This window comes from Octopus bimaculoides, chromosome 1, assembly GCF_001194135.2.
Source record: "Octopus bimaculoides isolate UCB-OBI-ISO-001 chromosome 1, ASM119413v2, whole genome shotgun sequence".
Classification (NCBI taxonomy): Eukaryota; Metazoa; Mollusca; class Cephalopoda; order Octopoda; family Octopodidae; genus Octopus; species Octopus bimaculoides.
Window position 1 is genome coordinate 59,082,268 of NC_068981.1, and position 8,132 is coordinate 59,090,399.

General features: G+C 35.5%; 1 protein-coding gene across 4 annotated transcripts in view; it reads right to left on the reverse strand.

The window, feature by feature from the left end:
* The window catches only part of LOC106877850 (FMRFamide receptor), a 174,252-nt gene that overhangs the window by 102,603 nt on the left and 63,517 nt on the right, over positions 1-8,132 (reverse strand). Inside the window, exon 1 of one of the 4 annotated variants that reach the window (XM_052967116.1) lies at positions 3,350-3,368. The exons of the other annotated variants lie outside the window; for them this stretch is intronic. The gene's annotated coding sequence lies outside the window, so the exon portion shown is untranslated. Of the gene's footprint in view, positions 1-3,349; positions 3,369-8,132 lie in introns of those variants that run through there. 4 annotated transcript variants of the gene reach the window in all.

The following is an 8,132-nucleotide window of genomic DNA, read 5'->3' on the forward strand; positions in this document are numbered from 1 at the left end:
GTACAAATCCAAATATATGGTACCCCAAGCATAACACCTACATGAACTTTTAACTTGTTGTCTCTTGAGGTCTATGGGTGAGACTTGGATTCAACTTGTACAAATGCAAAGCAAAAGTCAAACATAAAATAATAATAATAATAAAATAATAATAATAATAATAGTGATTCAAAACCGGAAACGGAGGCTCTAATCTGTGCTGCCCAAGAGCAAGCACTAAGAACAAACTACATAAAATACAGAATAGACAGCACATCAAAAAGTGATAAATGCAGAATCTGTGGATAAAACGGTGAAACCGTATTGCATATTACCAGCCAATGTACGCCACTAGCCCAGAAGGAATATAAGAGACGCCACAACAATATAGCTAGGCTTGTCCATTGGACACTTTGAAGTAAGTATGGACTTGACAGAGCAAAATATTGGTACGACCACAAAGCTGAAGACATTGTCGAAAATAGAAATGAAAAGATCCTATGATTCAGTGCGACCATGAGATAGAAAATAGGAAGCCGGACATAGACTTAATTGAGAAAGAAAACAAACTATGCTGGATCATAGATATAGCATGCCCAGCTGACAACAAGGTATGCGATAAGGAACGAAGAAAAGTCGAGAAATATGATAGGTTAGCTTAGGAAGTTAAGTAGTGGTGGTCGATGAAAAAAGGTAGCAGTAGTACCAATAATTGTCGGAGCCCTGGGAACAGTGAGCAAAAATCTCGAGAAGTACGTGGAAAAAATAAGGGCTGCAATAAGGGTGGAGCACTTGCAGAAAACAGCACTGCTTGGAACCGCTCGAATACTCCGGAAGGTGCTCGAAAAATAAGAAGTGTTACCTTAGTTTACTGGTAGTGAACAGCTGACACTGTAGTACATCTCCAGCGTTAGAAGCTGTGCAAAGGCACACAACAACAACAACAACAACAACAACAAGAACAACAACAACAACAACAATAATAATAATAATAATAATTATAACAATAATAGTAGTAGTACAAGTCCACAAACCTGTAGGAGAAGAGTAGTCTGTTGAAATCGACTCTAGTACAAGTCTGATGTTGAGATTGCTGTCTTAAGTAGGATAAAAGGTGAGATTAAAACTCAGAATTTTGAGAGGAAGATACCACATACATCAGCGTATTTTCTATAGGCGTTAATGTTTCTGCCACTCCCTGTCATTCTCTTGAAAAGTTAATTAACAAAAATTAACTGAAACACTAAATAGAGTGTAATTAGGATTGCTTGTTTTAAGTTAGTGTTCTTGGTTAATCAATACCTAATTATTATTCTGAACGTTAAAAAATGGCACAATGAAGACGTAGAATGACGGAGAAAATATATTTATGATTGTGCACTGAGCAACACTTTACTGGAGTAGTGGTCTCCGGACATATTTAGTTATATGACTGTGTGATTAAGAAGTTCGCTTTGGTTTCAGTTTCAGTCTCATCTTGGTCTCCTACCCAACACCCAGGACCGAACACTGCCTTATGAGTGAATTCGGTAGGAAAAACTGTGAGGAAACCCCGTTACACACACACACACACACACACACACACACACACACACACACACACACACACACACACACACACACACACACACACACACACATGTATATAGTTGAAATATGTAGAAAAACAAAAGACGAAGACAGGGGTATAAACAACAAGCAGGTATATTAGTATGACGCTCGGGAAGGTGAAAACAGTCTTTTACGTTTCGAGCCTACGTTCTTCAATAGAAAGGAATAAGAGAAAATAGACAAAGAGAGGATAAAAAAGAACTTGTGAATTTAGCGGTCAAGTATGGTGACTGATTAGAAAAACAAGTTTGAAAGATGAGGTTTAAAGGAGAGGAGATAATAAAGTATTGGTGATCCAAAAGAAGGTGCGCGTGCGTGTGTGTGCATGTGAGAATGTGTAAGTAAGTGTGTGTGTGGATAGGGGCTAGTGACTTTGATGTGTGTGGGAGTGTGCATGTATAAGTGTGAGTGTCTGTAATGTGTGGCTCTCATATAGTGGTACGTGTGGTGACGCTATTGAAGATTGATTGTGGGTGTGTGGATGATGGTATGTGGTGTGGGTGCTGGGAAGTGGTCAGTGATATATATATGTATGAATGTATATATGTGTATGCGTGTGTGTGTACTTTTGTGTTTGTGTTGCGCATGTTCCCCATCGTCGCCTGGCAACCGATGCTGGTTTGTTTAAATCACCCAAATTAACAGTACAGTAAAATATACCTGCAGAATAAGTGCAAAAATGAGATTTGCTTAACTAAATCTTTCAAGGCAGTGCGTCAGCATGGCCGCAGTGCAATGACTGAAACAAATAAAAGTAAAAGATAAAGATATCTGTAGTGTCTTAGCATAAAAAAATCTGTTTCACATAACGTGTCAACTGTAGGGAGGGAAATCTAACGGGCCTTGAACAAATATATATGCCTGGAGTTGATTTGAACTTATGGCAAATGTGCAGCTGCTTCAAAATGATTATCCACTGAACCATCCTACCTCTGAGAAACCCTTGTTCGATCTTCTATTGATGAATGAAATTCTATGTGGTACTTCAATCAGCTAGAAGTAGCAACAAAATCTCTCACGAATCACACCGTAGTGCCTTTAAAAATACTAGGTACAATAGATTGTATGATATAGTCTTTGTTACTTTAGAATATCTTAGTCATCATTGCGAAGGCCATGCTGGAGTATCAAATTCAAAATAGTATAGTCATGGCTGGAGCACTGTCTATTATAGGTCTGTCTTCTCATTGCTGATTTAGGACTAAATAATAATGACATGACCTATTTAGCATTGATTGATTTGTTTGAATGCGATTCACTGAATTAATTTACCTTGAAAGTATAAAGCATAATATCGTTGTAAGAGGACAACTTAATCGGGGCCCAAAACATTAAACGATGTGACACTAACAGAAATGCTGGAATCTCCATACCCTTCTCTTTCCCGACACAATATTAAAATGTAATCTATTTATAAAATGTATAAGTTATGGTAATACCGAATGTTAAACAACGCACTGCTATTTCTTATACCGTATAATGTAGTGCGGCTTCGAACTTAATAAATTTATGAATAAATAATTTAATAAATAAAATATTTATTTCATTAAAATGAAGACAGTATTGCTGATTGTATTTTGGAGTCAAGAAGATTGGAAAGATATTATTTATCAACTAGAAAACTTTATTTGGCATTGCCCGAGAGAAATTGTTTGGAGTAATATAATTTATATGCGATTAAAAAAATAACAAATTTAATAAAAACAACTTAATGGTAAAAAGTAAATAAAACAGTGGAAAACATAATTTCTTTACATACCAGGTGTTCCACTATTAAAGTTGCATAAGGAAACAGACATATAAATCATAATGTTCTTTTTTCTTCTCTTCCTCAAAAAAAAAAAAAAAAAAAAGAACAGCTTGTTCAAACACAGTTTTGAGAATGATATAATATTGTTAAAAGTTATCATTGCCATTTTTTGAAATAAAACTTATTACTGAAAATTCCGAAAGTGTAGATACCATAATGATATGATGATAATCCCATTACTTTGAAATGTGAAAACTTGCACCACCTCAGTTTTCCTCTTAAATGTTTGGGGAATTCATTTCGACGTTTTGTTCTTTTTCTATGTACACTTTATCTTATACAAGTTACACAATATCGACCAAGACACTAGCAGTCAAACATTTAGAAAACACGCATATATGAAGAAAAAATACAAAAAAATAAAACAAATATGCAAACATCATTTCTCATATAAAATTATATACATCAGTATTACTTAATACTTTTGCATGTAATATCATACTTAATGTTTATAGCATGCTTAGTTTTGCTTCAAAATATAAACTTTAGGCTATAAACTCATTAATTTTTAGGCTATAGATTCATTTATATCTTGTCACTGGTTTCCAGTGTTTGGACATTCTGTTAGGTGGAAATCTCATATTATATACGAGAGGGTGCTGAAAAGTTGCTGGCTTTGGGTAAGAGAAAATACAGTAGGATCAGTAATGATTTTCGTCAACATATTCTCCTCTCGGATTCACAAACTTATTGCAGCGGTCCTATAGTTTTCCTAAGTCCTGCAAAAGAACCCCGAAGGCTGGGCTTTCAATAAGGCCTTCCGCAATATTCTTGCAGCCAAAGACTTTTCAGCACCCCCTTGTATGCTTTCAGTACTAAGTTGTTTGAAACCCTTCTATGTATGCACGTATGGGCTGGTTGTATACAGCAAATAAAGAGAAACACATACAACTATACATAAATACTCAAAATGTGTGTGTGTATCAGCACACACAGACGTACGTATTCACCAGAAGTCACATTTAATATCAAAGAACGGTCCATAGGTGAAAGCGTGAAATGTTAAATGATGCAGTTAAGACTACTAAGTTTTTATTGTTTTTAAAACATTGTTTATAATGATTGACCAAATGAAATATATTAGTAAATGTACTGATATACACATACATTCACACGTACGTACTAAAATTACACATACAAGAGTAACATCTATAGATATACATACACACACAAAATAACAAGGCAAACATAACTTGCTTGATGACCCCGTGAGTACGCAATTCCAGAATAGCCAGTGACTCATCCGAAAAAGAAATATCATTAATGTCTACTATGGTACTGACTACTCTTTCACCTAAATAAATCCCTCTCTCTCTCTCTCTCTCTCCCCCTCTCTCTCTCTCTCTCTCTCTCTCTCTCTCTCTCTCTCTCTCTCTCTCTCTCTCTCTCTTTCTCTCTCTGTGTACATATATATGTGTGTGTGTGCGTGAGTGTGTGTGTGTGTGTGAGAGAAAGAGAGAGAAAACAGCAAAATGAACAACTTAAATAAACAAGTTAAAATAATTGAAGCATGTAACGAAATCTTTGTGGCTGCAGGTAACTTCAGAATTTGTCGGTTGCCAAGCAATTTGATTTTAAGCGGAGAGACAAAAGTGAAATGATGTCTCAAACACAAGGACTAATAAATCAATGTTTAGTTTAATTTTTTAAAAAAGGTCTCTTAAAAAAGGTCTTTCTTTAAAAAAGGTCTTTTATCTAAATCTAACAGCTAATGTTTACTAACCATGTAACTATTTCTTTTAACACGCACACACACACACACACACCGCGCGCGCACACATTCGAATTCCACTGCATTGTATAAGATGTTTTGCACACATCAACTGGCTCTCATGCAGCTTTGATTCTCATTTTTTCTTCCAACCACTTCTTTAGATAAAACCTAAGGGTGTAGCGACAGAAGAAAAAAGAAGCACTTAGAACGCCAGAAGGTGAGCAGTCTTCATATAGGGAATATAGTGTAAGCAAGTCAGTCAATCATCTGTCGAGGATGAACTTTTTTATTAATATTTCATATGTAATAAAGGCGGTACTCTGGCAGAATCGTTAGCACGCCTGGGAAAATGCTTAATGACATTTCTTCTGTCTTTACGTCCTTAGTTGAAATTCTGCCGAAGTTGACTTTGTCTTTTATTTTTTCAGGATTGAGAAAATAAGTACCAGTTGAGCACTTCGGTCGATGTAATCGACTAAACCCGTCCTCCTCAAATTGCGGGCATTGAGCCAAAATTTGAAACCAGTATTACTTATATAATAACGAAAACCAAAAGCGAAAATCGGGTGCAGGCCAAGACGGTCAATATAAATTTACCTTGTTTACTATTTTTCAGAGCCAAGCTTACTAGTAATTCAACGTTAGGTTTGGCAAGTCCGTGAAGAGTATAATTTTCAGCAAACCTAAATATGCTCGAAGTATATAAATTCATTATGAATATTTAAATGATGCTGGCAAAAGCAGTTAAGGACCGGACAAAATACCCCGCAGTTTCTCATTTCTTCTTGGTATGTTGTGTGTTCAAGTGCTGCTGAGGTAAATTTTACTTTCATATTACTTAAGGTCAATAAGATAAGTACTAATTATTGTTTCTTTTGAAGTTCACAATCAGCACTAATCTAGCAGACCTAAGTTAAAAGACGTTGCAGTTATGACCATCCCATTTTGTTTTTATGGATTCAATATTCAATGTGTTTTTCAAGATGCTAGAGCATAAATTTAGGCGCAGAATAATAAGAATGTTATTTCCAGAAAATTGAGCGGGTGCACAGAAGTTCTATGGTTGACTGTACTGATACTGGTTAAATTCTGGAGGCGATTTATTGATTCTGTGGCCTTGTGGTAGTGGTGAAAATCAATATATGATACAGGTCTAAATAGGATCTCATATTCTGAACGTCCTTAATTGATTTCTTTATCTGACAATCAAATAAATCAATTACTTGAATTTTCATGAGCAAAGGCTTCCATTAATAGATGATAGTTAAGCAACTGCTTTGATTCCTAGATGTGTGCTCACTACACGTGTGGGTGAATACGAGCGAAGTAGAGATCAGTCTTGCACAAGGTTTTATACAGTGTTTACAGTCTCTAATACTGTGTTAAATTTTCTCTAACTACTTCTACTATTTCATTGGTTTGACCTTTGTACTTTTGTAATCCCTCTACATTATTCTAGCTATGAATATATATGTCCTTGTCACTAAATATAGATTAAAAGAGACAATTTGGGGCATCAAAATGACCCACATATAACAGAATAAAAGGGATGTAGGAGAATCTTTATGTTTATTTTTAAAGTAGGTAGAAGACTATAAATATCTAGGGTGGAGTACAAACGATTCAGTTGACACCAACATTTTATTGGTACTTATTCTTTGACCTAGCAGGGTTTGAAATCACAAAGTCACTAAGTACTACACCACATTCTCTTCTGCGTTCTACGGATTTACCCATCACTACTTACAGCACTTAAAATCAAATTTGATTAGCAAATATTTAACTCCTCCTATCTTTGATAACCCCTCCACCCCATCTATATCGGACGCTTGCAGCAAATTATTTCTAACGGTTAATTTATAATTTTCCTTCCATTTGAATTAATACACTAAAGCACGATGATAATATAATTATTATGAAGATGTCTCGGAGGGAAGTTGAAAACTAAATATAATTTCTTTTTCGTCCCAGTGAAAGAAAATTAAACACACAAAATAAGTATGTACATATTTACAAATATATCACTGAAAACATTTATAAACACAGAGAAACAAATAGAAAAATAAATTGAAAATTTTAATAAGATGTCAGAATTAATTCATGCGGCTGCTTGAAAAACTCGAATCGATATAGTGTCAGTCTAGGAACAGATGCGTCGTTAGTATCTAAAAGTAGCGCGTGCGGCTCTATGTTCATAGACAATGCCACTCGTTTACACCATCTCAGTCCTTCGAAGTATAAGCAAGTGATATAGAGTTAGTACAGCGAAAACGGAGAATATAATATCTTTCATTTGGTCTGCCGTGCTGAGTTCCAGTCCAAATACTACCTGAAGCCAAGCGTGTATTGTTGTTCAAACGATTACTTTATTTTATAGTACAAACTAGTACGGGTCGTCATCCTGAAAATAACAAGCCATCAGGAACTTCAATCTCCCCCCGCAACATCCGCAACGATAGGATGAAATACAAAAATAGGAGCTTTGAATTATGCAACACTTCTTTCGCTTTCAGGTGACATCGTTGTTGCATATCCAGTGCGAAATAGTGAATGCTGAAAAGAAAGAAACCAAGAGCTCGTGAGAAATCTCTAATTCCAACTAATTATTTCTTGCGTATCAGATTTGCTGTTCGATGTAGGTCGGATACATATTCACATCAATCCTTTTATTACATGCTGATTGTGATTATTAAGCACACAAACACAGGCACGAACGGATACGCACACACACACATTTATATAGAAACGTATTAATATTGTAGTTTTGACAGCAGAGACAGTAACTTGTTAGACAAGTGGCGCATATTTTCAATAACGGTAACAGATACATTCGGATTTTTGAAAATGGCGTCGGGCATATTTACTTCGGATTAAATAAAAACGGAAATAACGTGGATCTGGATACATACATACATACATACATACATACATACATACATACACATGTACTGCATTGATGGTCATTATCGACATTTACATTTATACACACACACACACACACACACACACACACACACA